The sequence below is a fragment of the Nerophis lumbriciformis genome, linkage group LG19 (genome assembly GCF_033978685.3).
Source record: "Nerophis lumbriciformis linkage group LG19, RoL_Nlum_v2.1, whole genome shotgun sequence".
NCBI classification, from domain to species: Eukaryota; Metazoa; Chordata; class Actinopteri; order Syngnathiformes; family Syngnathidae; genus Nerophis; species Nerophis lumbriciformis.
In genome coordinates this window covers 38349416-38364811 of record NC_084566.2, presented here as the reverse complement: position 1 = coordinate 38364811, position 15396 = coordinate 38349416, and the positions used below count along the sequence as shown (strand labels likewise).

The following is a 15396-nucleotide window of genomic DNA, read 5'->3' as shown; positions in this document are numbered from 1 at the left end:
CACCGCTGCTGCCCACTGCTCCCCTCACCTCCCAGGGGGTGATCAAGGGTGATGGGTTAAATGCTTAGAATAATTTCGCCACACCTAGTGTGTGTGTGACAATCATTGGTACTTTAACTTTTTAACTTTTAACAGGATGTGAACAAAAGTAGTAGCAATTGCAATGTAATGGAAAAGGGGTAGGATTAAAAAAGCTCGGCTTCTTCCTGCTCCTTTTTGAACATGTTGAAAAGAGAAAGTGGAAATTGTGATGCATCATGTTGTAATTGTATGCATGTTCGAAATAAACTCAAACCATAACCAAAAAAAACTGTTAAAAAAATAGCCATAAGATTAGGTACACCTGGAATAGTAGATGAGAGCAAGGTTAGTGCAACAATGTGTTTATTATTAGCATTCTCTCACCTACTGTATATCGATTTAACTACATAGGACACCAGATACCTACATATAAAAAAGGTAAGGTGTTTCTTAAAAGGAGGCATTTTTAATTGTAAAAGAAAGAACATGTTTTTTTTTGTTTTTTTTAAAAGCTAAAAATAAATTAAAGCTGCAAGCAGCATTGGTCGGGCCCGCGTATTTGGCAGGTGCTAGTCCTAAGTGTCCCAATACTTTTGTCCAGTTTTCGTCCCAAGTGTCCCAATACTTTTGTCCAGTGTAAGTGTCCCAATACTTTTGTCCAGTGGTAGTCCTAAGTTTCCCAATACTGTTGTCTACTTTTAGTCGTAAGTGTCCCAATACTTTTGTCAAGTTGTAGTCCCAAGTGTCCCAATACTTCTGTCCAGTTTTCGGCTTAAGTGTCCCAATACTTTTGTCCAGTGATAGTCATAAGTGTCCCAATACTTTTGTCTAGTGTACCTACCTAGTCTGCATTGTGTGGGCACGCTGGTGCATCCTGCTTTTAAGCAGCCATCTTAAAAAAACAGCAGCGCAGCAGCATCAGCGCAGCGGTTCTTTAAAGGGTCATAAAATCAAAACCGGAGCAGGTATCAAAACTCTTTCGCCAACTTTTAATCAGAAGGGTTCAATCTCTCTCCTGTGTTAGTTTGAAGCTGAAACAACAAACGCGCTCAGAGGAGATAATGTTTGAAGAAAGGTGACCGGTTTTTACAAACATTTTGTTTTGAAGGGGGAATAGAAAACTTCCTGTTGATTTTTGCTGGGGGTTGTCAATTTATGAAATGCAGTTCTAAGTGAGACCTACATAGAGGTTTTTGTTTCATGTCTCTCCGACCTTCCCAGTGGGAGTTACAGGCAGTTTTGTCATTTTTTTCTTCCGAGGAGCAGTTTTTTCTGCGTTTTATTCAAAAATTGCGGTAGAGCGCAATTTTGAGATTTGGGGTTAGGTTTTTTTATTAGATCGCAATTTTTGCCAATCCTGATGTGTGCGTTCAGTTTGGTGAGTTTTGAAGCATGTTAAGGGGGTCAAATTACAGCTCAAAGAGGCAAAAGTGACTGTTTTTAGTACTTTTTTGTCTTGAAGGGGGAATTGCCAACTTCCTGTTGATTTTAGCCCGAGAATGTACCATTATAAAATCTAGGTCTGAGTCAGACCTACATAGAGGTTTTTGTTTCATGTCTCTCCGACCTTCCTAGTGGGAGTTACAGGCAGTGTAGTTGTTTTTTTTCCTAGGGGGCGCTAGAGCGCAATTTTGAGTTTTGTGGTTCGTTTTTTTTTTAAAAAGGCCATTTTCGCAGGTCCTGATGTGTGGGTCAAATATGGTGAGTTTTGAAGCATGTTAAGTGGGTCAAATTACAGTTTAATGTGGCGGTGGAAGAATAAAGAATAAAGAATATTAAAACCTTACAAATTCAATAGGTCCTTATGTCCCATTGCATAAGGACTCCCTTTGGGAGTCCTTATACAATGGGCCATGCGGGCCCTAATAAATACAAATAACAAAAAGGAAAGGCCTTAATTTCCCAGAAAAGTAGACTGGAGAGAGGTAGCCCGCTCCAACTCAAAAAATTAAGGCAATCTGTTTTGTCAACAGGTGCTGCTGTTTTTGGTTAACAACATAATTAATGGTTACCTTTTTATTGTCCAGTAGAGACAATAAAGGTGCGGTAGTCACAGTTATTTGAGGCACAATTAGAAGCATGTCTCTTAAGGAGATGGTTTGCAATCTTCAACATGCCTCGAGGGCAGTAACTTTCTAAGCCTTTTTCAGCATGTAATTGCGTGAATACAACCGTGCATAACACGCGCTCGCACTGTGTATATTCTGTCATGGCTGCAAATTGTTTTTGGACTGCTTTTGTGTTAAGTACGAGCGCTACCTGCAAGTACGTCGTCCAAAGCAGGTGTGAGGGACCAGACAAATTACTTGCACCGCCGAGCAATTTTTATTCAATATAATTAGTAATTAAAAGAAACCACGCTACTTGAGGAAAACTCAGGGAAAATTCAGGGAACTTGGAGCGCCAACTGCAAAATCTACATCAAACTGAATGGGGGTCCACAAGCAACAGTCCTAGTTGTCAAAGACATCAAGGATCTGGACGAATATTAGAACCAGAGCAACCACAACAACAACGATGAATGGAGTCTGACGGAAAACAAACATTGATATTTAACTACAAAATTACAACACTCCAAGGGATTACCAAACAAGAAGATCTTTACTCAGGTGCACATTCATCTTCACTCATGGACAATTGTAGGGCAACAAAAAAGATTGTTGCACAGGAATATATGGAACTGAAAACATTCTGCAGCCTAGATCACGATAGTCCGGAATTAGATTAGGATATAGATCCAGATACAAATGTTTTCTTTCATACCAAGAATACCGTATTTTTCGGAGTATAAGTCGCACCGGCCGAAAATGCATAATAAAGAAGGAAAAAAACATATAAATAGCACTGGAGTATAAGTCGCATGTTTTGGGGAAATGTATTTGATAAAAGCCAACAGCAAGAATAGACATTTGAAAGGCAATTTAAAATTAAAGCTGCAAGCAGCGATGGACGGGACCTACTTTGACGGCACATAAAATCCAAACCGGAGCAGTAATCAAAACTCTTTGGTCAACTTTTAATCAGAAGGGTTCAATCTCTCTCCTGTGCTAATTTGAAGCCGACACGACAAACGCGCTCAGAGGAGATAATGTTTGAAAAAAGGTGACCGGTTTTTACAAAACTTCCTGTTGATTTTTGCTGGGGGTTGTCAATATATGAAATGTAGGTCTAAGTGAGACCTACATAGAGGTTTTTGTTTCATGTCTCTAAGACATTCCTACTGGAAGTTACAGGCAGTTTTATCTGAGTTTTCTTCCTAGGAGCCGTTGTGTCTGTGTTTTCTTCCTAGGGGGCGCTAGAGCGCAATTTTGAGTTTTAGGGTTGTTGTTTTTTTATTAGATCTCAATTTTTGCCAGTCCTGATGTGTGTGTCCAGTTTGGTGAGTTTTGAAGCATGTTAAAAGGGTCACATTACAGCTCAAAGAGGCAAAAGTGACTGTTTTAGTAAATTTTTGTTTTGAAGGGGGAATTGCCAACTTCCTGTTGATTTTTGCTGAAGGATGTCAATGTATAAAATCTAGGTCTAAGTCAGATCTACATAGAGGTTTTTGTTTCATGTCTCTACGACATTCCTACCGGAAGTTACAAGCAGTTTTGTCTGAGTTTTTCCTAGGGGGCGATAGAGCGCAATTTTGAGTTTTGGGGTTTGGTTTTTTATTAGATGGCAATTTTCTTTAGTCCTGATGTGTGTGTCAAATATGGTGAGTTTTGAAGCATGTTAAGGGGGTCAAATTACAGCTCAAAGAGGCGGCGGAATAATAATAATAAAACCTTACAATTACAATAGGCTCCTCTGTCCCAAAGGGACATTGCGGTCCCTAATAAATAAAGAATAGTGAACAACAAGCTGAATAAGTGTACGTTATATGAGGCATAAATAACCAACTGGTATGTTAACGTAACATATTATGGTAAGAGTCATTCAAATAACTATAACATATAGAACATGCTATACGTTTACCAAACAATCTGTCACTCCTAATCGCTAAATCCCATGAAATCTTATACGTCTAGTCTCTTACTTGAATGAGCTAAATGATATTTGATATTTTACGCTAATGTGTTGATAATTTCACACATAAGTCGCTCCTGAGTATAAGTCGCAAACTGTGAAAAAAACTGCGACTTATAGTCCGAAAAATACGGTAATTGCTTTTATTATAGGGACGAACAATATAACGAAAATATTAAAGTCGACAAACTGTCGATGATTCATTTAAATAGCAGAAGTTTGTATGCAAACTACAATTACATGAAGCATTTTTTGGAACAATTCAACGAACCCTTCAAAGTTATCGCTATCTCAGAAACATGGATAGATGCTAAAGTAGGAATGGATTTTGACCTGGAAAGATATAAATTAAATTATATCAACAAAACCAACACATTACGGAGGGGGAGTAGTTGTGTACGTGATGAAGAACTTAAGCTACAACTTGGTAATGTCATTAGCTATTGATAATATCTTAGAAAGATTAAGGATAGGTGACCAAATCCAAGATTTAAGTGATGTCTGTGTTTGTCCTCACTAGATTTTATTTGTTTCATGTTTAGTCTTTTTATTGGATTTATCTTTATTAGGGACCGCAATGTCCCTTTGGGACAGAGGACCCTATTGTATTTTGTGTGTTTTATTATTTATTCAAAACTCACCATATTTGACACACACATCAGGACTGGCGAAAATTGCCATCTAATAAAAAAACCAAACCCCAAAACTCAAAATTGCGCTCTAGCGCCCCCCTAGGAAAAAACACAGACAAAACTGCTTGAAACATGAAACAAAAACCTCTATGTAGGTCTCACTTAGACCTACGTTTTATTCATTAACATCTTTCAGCAAAAATCAACAGGAAGTTGGCAATTACCCCTTCAAAACAAAAGTTTCGTAAAAACAGTCATTTTTGCCTCTTTGAGCTGTAATTTGACCCCCTTAACATGCTTCAAAACTCACCAAACTGGACACACACATCAGGACTGGCAAAAATTGTGATCTAATGAAAAAAGCAAACCCCAAAACTCAAAATTGCGCTCTAGCGCCCCCTAGGAAAAAACACAGACAAAACTGCTTGTAACTTCCGTTAGGAATGTCGTAGAAACATGAAACAAAAACCTCTATGTAGGTCTCACTTAGACCTACGTTTTATTCATTAACATCTTTCAGCAAAAATCAACAGGAAGTTGGCAATTACCCCTTCAAAACAAAAGTTTCGTAAAAACAGTCATTTTTGCCTCTTTGAGCTGTAATTTGACCTCCTTAAAATGCTTCAAAACTCACCAAACTGAACACACACATCAGGACTGGCAAAAATTGCGATCTAATAAAAAAAAAACCAACCCCAAAACTCAAAATTGCGCTTTAGCGCCCCCTAGGAAAAAACACAGACAAAACTGCTTGTAACTTCCAGTAAGAATGTCGTAGAGACATGAAACAAAGACATCTATGTAGGTCTCACTTAGACCTACATTTCATATACTGACAATCCCCAGCAAAAATCAACAGGAAGTTTGCGATCCCCCTTCAAAAAAAAAAGTTATTATTATACCGCCGCCTCTTTGAGCTGTAATTTGACCCTCTTAACATGCTTCAAAACTCACCATATTTGACACACACATCAGGACTAGCAAAAATTGCGATCTAATAAAAAACCTAGCCCCAAAACTTAAAAATGCGCTCTAGCGCCCCCTAGGAATAAAACACAGACAAAACTGCCTGTAACTTCCAGTAGAAATGTCGTAGCGACATGAAATAAAAACCTCTATGTAGGTCTCACTTAGACCTAGATTTCATACAATAACATTCTTCAGCTAAAATCAACAGGAAGTTGGCAACTCCCCCTTCAAAACAAATGTTTTGTAAAAACAGTCACTTTTGCCTCTTTGGGCTGTAATTTGACCCCCTTAACATGCTTCAAAACTCACCAAACTGGACACACACATCAGGACTGGCAAAAATTGTGATCTAATGAAAAAAGCAAACCCCAAAACTCAAAATTGCGCTCTAGCGCCTCCTAGGAAGAAAACACAGACACAACTGTTCCTAGGAGGAAAACTCATACAAAACTGCCTGTAACTTCCAGTAGGAATGTCTTAGAGACAAACCTTTATGTAGGTCTCACTTAGACCTACATTTCATATATTGACAACCCCCAGCAAAAATCAACAGGAAGTTTGCAATTCCCCCTTCAAAACAAAAGTTTTGTAAAAACCGGTCATCTTTTTTCAAAAATTATCTCCTCTGAGCGCGTTTGTCGTGTCAGCATCAAACTAGCACAGGAGAGAGATTGAACCCTTCTGATTAAAAGTTGACCAAAGAGTTTTAATTACTGCTCCGGTTTGGATTTTATGTGGCGTCAAAGTCGGTCCCGTCCATCGCTGCATGCAGCTTTAATTGTTTTTAATCTTTTTTAGTCTTTTTACAAACATTTTTGCGTGGAGGATTGTGGACGTTGACTGCACCAAGTAGTCAGCTGGGGCCTGTCCATCTACACCTGAGGCCCACTATTGTTGCTGCGTCCTGAGCATTGGTGACCTGTACGGCGTTGTTGCCTATTGCTCCGACGAAGTCTGCTTCTGCATGTCTGTTGGAGGTCGTCAGGTCTATCTATCTGCCTGGACTGGGAAGCCTAAGGCAGAGTGCTGGTGTAGCATCCAAGCCTCCTGGATCCTAGCCTGTCAGGCGTTGTGCCTTATTGGGGCCACCGCGTCGACCCATCTGCCTGGACTGGGAAGCCTGATGCCGACGGCTGTTGCGGCGTCCTGGGTCCTGGTCGGTCTTGTGTCCCCTGTTGTCAGACTTCATGTTCTTTACGTCGTGCCTGGTAGGGACCGCCGTGTCGATCCGTCTGCCTGGACCGGGAAGTAAGGAAGGGGCTTCTTTCTTCTGGTGCTGGAAATTGTTTTTCCATGTTTCTGTTGCCTGAGACCACGGCTGGTCTTGTTTTTCTAAATATCAATCAGGCTTCAGAAAAAAAGCACAGCACTACCACTGCCACAATGAGAGTGGTAAATGACATTGTAGCGCTTGATAAAAAAAAAAACCAGTACTGTGCCTCGCTTTTTATTGATCTCTCTAAAGCAGGGGTGCTCATTACGTCGATCGCGAGCTACCGGTCGATCTCGGAGGGTGTGTCAGTCGATCACCAGCCAGGCATTAAAAAAATAGTCCTAAAAATGAGCGATCCTAAATCTTCACTATGACATCACTTTCGTCACTTGATTGACATTCACGGCACCCGAGGGTCTTCTGAGATGACGCTGGCTGCTGCCAGCTCATTAAAATTACCGACTGGAAGGCGAGAAACACTTTATTTCAACAGACTCTGGCGCCGTACCTGTCGTCAAAACTCCAAAGACCGACTGCACAGTTGCACAGTTGCGCTAACAAAACGAGTCTCAGAAAGCTGGCGTGCACAAGCTAGCAAGCTACGGAGTTTGCCGACAATGTATTTCTTGTAAAGTGTATACAAAGGAGTACGGAAGCTGGACAAATAAGATGCCAAAAACCAACCACTTTCATGTGGTATTGGACAGAAAGGAGGACTTTTTTCTCCTCCATTCGAAAATGCGGACGTTTTTAGCACCACTGTCTGATTCCAATCAATGCAAGTCATCAGAATCAGGTAATACACCAACTTATATTCTTGTCTTCATGAAAGAAAGGAATCTATATGTGTTAAACATGCCTGTATTATCTTTAAACACCTTTAACTTATTAAAAATATTAACTATATGTGTTAAACATGCTTGTATTATCATTAAACACCTTAACTTGTTAACAATATTAACTATATGTGTTAAACATGCTTGTATTATCATTAAACACCTTAACTTGTTAACAATATTAACTATATGTGTTAAACATGATTGTATTATCTTTAAACACCTTTAACTTATTAATAATATTAACTATATGTATTAAACATGCTTGTATTATCATTAAACACCTTTAAGTTGTTAACAATATTAATTATATGTATTAAACATGCTTGCATTATCTTTAAACACCTTTAACTTGTTAACATTAACTATACGTATTAAACATACTTGTATTAGCATTAAACACCTTTAATTTATTAACAATATTAACTATGTGTTAAACATGATTGCATTGTCATTAAACACCTTTAATTTATTAACAATATTAACTATATGTGTTAAACATGCTTGTATTATCATTAAACACCTTTAACTTATTAACAAAAACATATATTTCATAAATAAGTAAATATAAATTATATATATGAATGAGGTAGATCCCCACGACTTGATCAATTGAAAAGTAGCTCGCCTGCAGAAAAAGTGTGAGCACCCCTGATGTAAAGCTTTTGACACTGCAGACCATGTTACTTTAAAACGCAGGCTGCTTCTCATTGGACTCTCGTACGGTTGCTTGGTTTTAAAATTATTTAGAAAACAGGACCCGGTGTATTAAATACGTGGGCCTTTGTTTGGAATTTGTCACTGTTCATAAGAGGGGATCTGTTTCGGGGCCCCAATAATTGGTCTTGTACATCAATGATCTTGAACAACATTTGCTCTGGATAATCTCTTGAACAGGCTGTTAATTCACCCATTTACTCAATACTGGTAAATAGAACGAAACTTATGCTGTTTTCCCAATCATAGGAAAGTGCCTATTTAAAAAGAATATCATAGAAGAGGTGCATGAATATAAATACCTTGGTGTTTTAATTGATGACTCTCTCACTTTTAAACATGTTATTGATAAACTGGGGATGAAACAAAAATTTAAATTGGGTTTTTTCTTCCGTAATATGAAATGTTTTTCTATTAGTGTAAAAAAAGCACCTTTATCTGTGCTAGATTATGGTTATAATTTTTTTATATGAATGCTACTCGTTCCTGCCTTCAGATTGTCGACTGTGTTTATCATGCTTCTTTGCGGTTCATCACAAACCATGGAGCCATGACACACCACTGTGACTTGTACTCTCGGGTGTGAAGGCCTTCTCTGTCCACAAGGAGACAGTGTCAGTGCTACACTTTTATTTACAAAGCTCTTCTGGGACTATTGCCCGCCTACATTTGTACATAGATTACACAAAGAAGTACTAACTATTATGTACTGAGATCAGCTGTTGCTCTCGGTCCCTTTTGCTCGCACTGAGCTGAGGAAAAAAGATTTTGCCTATGCATTCCTTGTGTTTGGAACATGTTACAAAGAGACTGGAAGCTGAATCGTTATCCTTAAATGCTTTTAAATGTAAACAGAGCATTTGAATGAGCCGCAGTTATTTGTAACTGTTTTACTCGATGTCCATCCTGGCATTTTAATGTGTAATGTAAATGTAATTTTTATGTGCAACTTTGCTGCCTCTTGGCCAGGACTCCCTTGAAAAATGGCTTTTTAATCTCAATGGGATTTTTTCCTGGTTAAATAAAAAAAAAAGGAAAACAAAGAATGTATAACCATTGAAATATGTCATGAAAAGAAAAAAATGACGTATATATATTAGGGATGTCCCGATCCGATATTTGGATCGGATCGGCTGCCGATATTTGCCAAAAATTGCGTATCGGCAAGGCATGGGAAAATGCCGATCCAGATCCAGTTTAAAAAAAAACTCCGGTCCGTGTTTTCCAACGCACCTATTTAAATAATACATTCCACTTTTCTGCTGCTCCGTAATTTCCGTTCCGCATTTTCCAGCACACCTTCAACACATCCACAGGCACGCAGTTGCTTTTAGCTGCTGGCATTACACGACAGGCTCTTCTCACTATGTCCTGTGTCTCCCTCTCACAGACAGCAAGCGCACCTTCTTACACACGTCACATACTGTCACGTCATACGTCACACACGTATACGTCCTCCCCGAGCAGAGAGGTAGCAGCATGGCTAACGTTAACTGTGATGCTAGCGCAGGCGTGCGAGCAACGCTCCCTCTAAGGTGCTCGCCTGTGCAATTGCGCACTGTTTAAGCGTCCTCTGCGCATAGCAAATCTATGCCACGCACAAAATCTAATAAAAAAATAAGCGCATAACAATTTTCGACACACGGACACGACAGAGAAAACAGTTTTCGTCATCATTGTTCAAATATTGTGACGTCTGTTGACACGCTTATCTCCAAATGCTGAGGCAAAAATTTCCAGATCAACACCGTATGAAAAAATTAGTGATTTTTTTAGTTGTGATTTCCTTCTCTGCATGAAAGTTTAAAAGTAGCATATATTAATGCAGTATGAAGAAGAATGTTTTAATGTAGACATGCAAGCCTTGAAAGAAAAATTTGAAAACAAGACTACATTTCCTGCAAATGGGTGCATTTCTACCCTATATTTTAACTTTAGCTTTATTCTCATATCAAACTCTTTTGGCTGTCTTTTTGACACTTACATCCGGCGCCCCCCTCCACACCCTGGATTATAAATAATGTAAATAATTCAATGTGATTATCTTGTGTGATGACTGTATTATGATGATAGTATATATCTGATAGTATATATCTGTATCATGAATCAATTTAAGTGGACCCCGACTTAAACAAGTTGAAAAACTTATTGGGGTGTTACCATTTAGTGGTCAATTGTGCAACCTACTAATAAAAGTCTCAATCAATCAATCAAAACACACAGAATCATCATACTGCTGTGATTATATGCATCAAGTGTTCATTCAAGGCTAAGGCAAAATATCGAGATATATATTGTATATCGCAATATGGCCTTAAAATGTCGCAATATTAAAAAAAGGCCATATCGCCCAGCCTAGTTCAATTATGCCATTTCTGTTTGTCATGTATAATTTTGTCTATTTTGTGTTTATCCTTGAATAAACAGGTCAGTTTCTTGTTACCAACCATTGTGTATTATTCAAACTCCCCTGGCTAGTTGTTATCAAGAGTACTAAAACCCTTTTCAACATGATTCTAACAACTAAGTAGGCTAAATAACTTTAAACTTTAATACATGCTCGGATAGGCCAGTATCGGTCAGTATCGGTATCGGTCAGTATCGGTTCGGAAATGCAAAAACAATATCGGTATCGGATCGGAAGTGCAAAAACCTGGATCGGGACATCCCTAATATATACAGATCACCTAAATCAAACATTGATATGTTTGAGAACTGGATTAAGGCAACTTTTACTGAAATCAGTCAAAAAATAACTTTCTTCTGTGGAGACTTTAACATTGACCTCTTGACCCCTAACAAACAAGTCCATAGATGACTTCATAGACACAATGTACAGCCTGAGTGTATATCCTAAAATCACAAGGCCAAGTAGAATCTCAGGACACAGCGCCGCACTCACTGATAATAATACCACAAGTGGTCTGCGAATATCCAACGTCAGCGATCATCTGCTAGTTTTTATAATCTATGACAGAAACTACAAGAAGAGGAACAGTGATGACAAAAATACATTTCGAAGAATATGCACAGAACAAAGTATGACAGCACGTACAACACTTAAGACCTTTAGTGTATCAGTATGTGGAAATAAATTACGGAATGGATTAAGTAAAGAAATCAAAGCACTAATATGATTCAGTTTAAGACTGTTCTAACTACACGTGTTCACAAAGTACAAAGAAGAACAATTATAATGAATATCTTGAACTTTAAAAAAAAAATAAAAAATTAGATAATGATGATGTATGTATTTAATATTTATTATTTATGTATTCACTGTTCTGTTCCAAACAGAGAACAAAGAAATGGGACAAAACTGCTTAGATATGAAAAGGGGTAGGATTAAATAAGCTCTGCTTCTTCCTACTCCTTTTCGGACGTGCTGTAACAAAACAACTGGAAATATGTGATGTATTACAATGTATGGATGTTCGAAATAAACTGAAACTGAATTATGAAAAATATAACACTTAAAACACTCATGGTAAGCTAAACGGCTGTGTTCTTGTTATATTTTAAAAATGTAACTTTGAGCAAGTTGCAAAGAGCTCCTTTTATTTTATTGTTGGATACTGTATTGTTAGCTCATTTAGCTACAAAAACAGTGCAAAATATGATATAAAAACACTGTACAATAACTGTGCAGCACAGTTTCACACCACTACAGAGCACAACAACAAACATTTCTTAATGAGTCAAAACTGCAAAGGCTGCTTTTTTGATAGATGCGTTCTGAATGAAGCGTTCACCAAACGCACTGTTTGGAATTTTGACATACTTGCCAACCCTCCCGGATTTTCCGGGAGACTCCCGAAATTCAGCGTGTCTCCCGAAAACCTCCCGGGACAAATTTTCTCCCGAAAATCTCCCGAAATTCAGGCGGAGCTGGAGGCCACGCCCCCCTCCAGCTGAGTGACGTGTTGACAGCCTGTTCACACGTCCACTTTCCCACAATATAAACAGTTAATGATCGAGGGCGAGTTCTTGGTTTCTTATGTGGATTTATTGTTAGGCAGTTTCATTAACGTCCTCCCAGCGCGGTAACAACACACAACAACAGCAGTCAAGTTGTGTCTACTGTAAAGCAGTTCGTCTGCCGTAAACAACAATGTTGTGACACTTTTGAACAGGACAATACTGCCATCTACTGTACATGCATATGTGACCCACCCATAATGTGTCACATTTTTGTGTTGATTTATTTATTTTATTTTGTGGTTTGAATTTGTTTTTGGAGCTGTCATTCCACATTTATCAGTATTCACATTGGTCAGTAGGGGGCAGTAGGGCGTTTCTTCCCAATTGAATGCTATCACCTGCAGACCGGAAGTGTCTTGTCATTCTGATGAGCGCGACCAGTCTGTGAACAATTAAAACGTCCTGTGTGCTTTTTCCTCCTGTATAACAGGTTAGTTTTGGTGAATCAACTTACTGAATAATATCCATGTGATCTTTATAAGTTTAAGTACACATTCTGATGGTGGAGCCTAACTCTAAAGTGTTTGTGAGTTGTAGTTTGTATTTGTGAATGAATCCAGTGCACAGCTGCAGTAATCAATACAAAAAGGCGACGTGAGTGCGCAATATTTATATAGGAACTTCTGATCCTAATTCAGACTCCCAAATTAGAGCTCCCGTTTTCTTATTGATTTTATAATGTATATTTTTATAATGTGTGTGTTCTAAAATAGTGACAGAGAATAGAACAAGAATGGACAATTCAACCCTTAACTCAACAATGAGTAGATGAGTGTTATATGTGTGTATATGTGTAAATAAATGAACACTGAAATTCAAGTATTTCTTTTATTTATCTATATATATATATATATATATATATGTAATATATATATATATATATATAGCTAGAATTCACTGAAAGTCAAGTATTTCTTATATATATATATATATATCTTAACCACGCCCCCGCCCCACCCCCGACCACGCCCCCACCCCCCACCTCCCGAAATCGGAGGTCTCAAGGTTGGCAAGTATGAAATTTGATCAAGTTGATTAAACATGAACTGTCAGGCAATGCATACATACGTGCATTTGCAGCTGGTTTCTATGATACTAAGTAGAACTTGCGACTTGTGATGTCACTTGAGATGTGATCACTTTCCTACGTCTGCAGTACTTAAAACCGCTGACAGGCAGGTTACACAAGGCATCAGTCATGTAAAAGGCACAAGCTACTGATCAAGTGATGAAAACATTGTGCCGGAAAATGTAGGAAGTAAGACTATAAGTATTTGAGTCACTGGTATGAACCCTGCAGAAAAAGTAGCACATGATCAAGCTTCCGTTCTGCTGACTTCAGATCAGCTTCCACTTCAAAATGTTAAGCCATTCTCCCAAAGTAGGCTTAAAGTCGTTCTTCATTCCAGCGCGAGCATCGCGAAGGGCCGTGTCTCGACAGGCCAAAGAACTAACACGCTGTATAGTGCGATCATAATACGCTGGCTGGTACAGAACTCATCTCAGGAATTTTCCAGCTGTGCAAAGGCAGTGACGTTTCAACATAGTCACTCATCAATCTAAGTCAGATAAACTGGAATAAAGATGGAGAGAGATGTGGCAGACGACATATAGATCCAACAGATTATTAAAAATGATCCTAAGGAGGATTATCCTAAATACTTTTCAGATGAAAATGTAAAAAATGACAGTAGTTGAAAGCTTTAATAAGTACTTTGTGAACATTGGACCAAATCTGGAGGAAAGGATTCCAGATCTTGAGTCAGTTGAGGACTTGAATAGACAGAAATCCCAAATACTGTATGTTCCTTGAAGGTGTGACAAGAGGAAACCAACAATATTGTGAAAAAATGTCAATCCAAGACCTAAACTGATTGTAATGGAATTGATATGGAAACGATCAAAAATGTTATTGAAGAGATGTCAGAACGTCTAACATATCAGCGATCTATCATTTCAAACAGGCAAGTTCCCAGATAAAATGAAAATAGCCAAAGTCGTACCAATTTATAAGACTAGAGACAAACACCAGTTTAGAAACTACAAACTTGTTTCTCTACTTCCCAAAAATGTTCTAAAATTATTTAATAATTGTTTAATAAGAGATTGCACAAATTGAAATATTAAAATGAAAGACAACCAATACGGATACAGAGCCAACATTTCAACATCAATGGCATTAATCGAAATAACGGAAAATATCACCGAGATACAATACCCAAATATTGATGCACCGATTCACAATTTTTATTTATTTTTTTTACCACCGATCCCAAGATCTAGTGAGGACAAACACAGTCATCACTATGTTTCCTTTAATATCACTATAATACCCTAATTGTTGATTTTATGTAGTGCTGTTGTGATTAGTTGACTGCATTTTTCTTCGTCAATGTTGACCGCCTGTTTATTTTTTATCTGAAGGCTTGTAGATGCAGTATAAGTTCTTGATCTTCGCCTTAGTGGTGGCAAACTACATTCATTCAAGGCATTGTAGCGCAACAGAAGAATATGTGCTTTGATCACTTTAATAGAAATGTAGCTGGTAGGGGAGAGTAGCCAGCTATGAACATAAAATAAGCAAATATGGTAAAATATTTCTGAACATTGTAATGAAAAGCTGGTTAGCTACAGTGCTGCTATATGGTGAGCTGAGCAGCCAGCAGAGAAGCAAAAACATGTGAAAACAAATTCTAAATACCAAACATGAATATACTTGTACATAATATATCTTTAACAGCATTTACACTTTAAATAATGATTAATATTGTAAATATGTTCAGTTTTATATAACAAAATACATATATTTGTCTTTAAAAAATTATTTTTACATACTTTTTATACAAGACTACTATATTTAATGTTTATTTTCATATACTTTTTTCAAATAGAAAAAAGTACCATAATAGTTAAAAATATATATATATATATTTAAAAATATATGTATGCTCCCACAAGCATGTTTTGTAATTTATCATTTTGTTTATTTATTAGGGCCCGCATGGCCCATTGCATA

General features: G+C 37.8%; 1 protein-coding gene across 4 annotated transcripts in view; it reads right to left on the bottom strand.

Annotated features, from left to right (window-relative positions):
• Positions 1-15396, bottom strand: part of LOC133618439 (myosin IXb) — a 158785-nt gene that overhangs the window by 110113 nt on the left and 33276 nt on the right. The window lies entirely within an intron of this gene.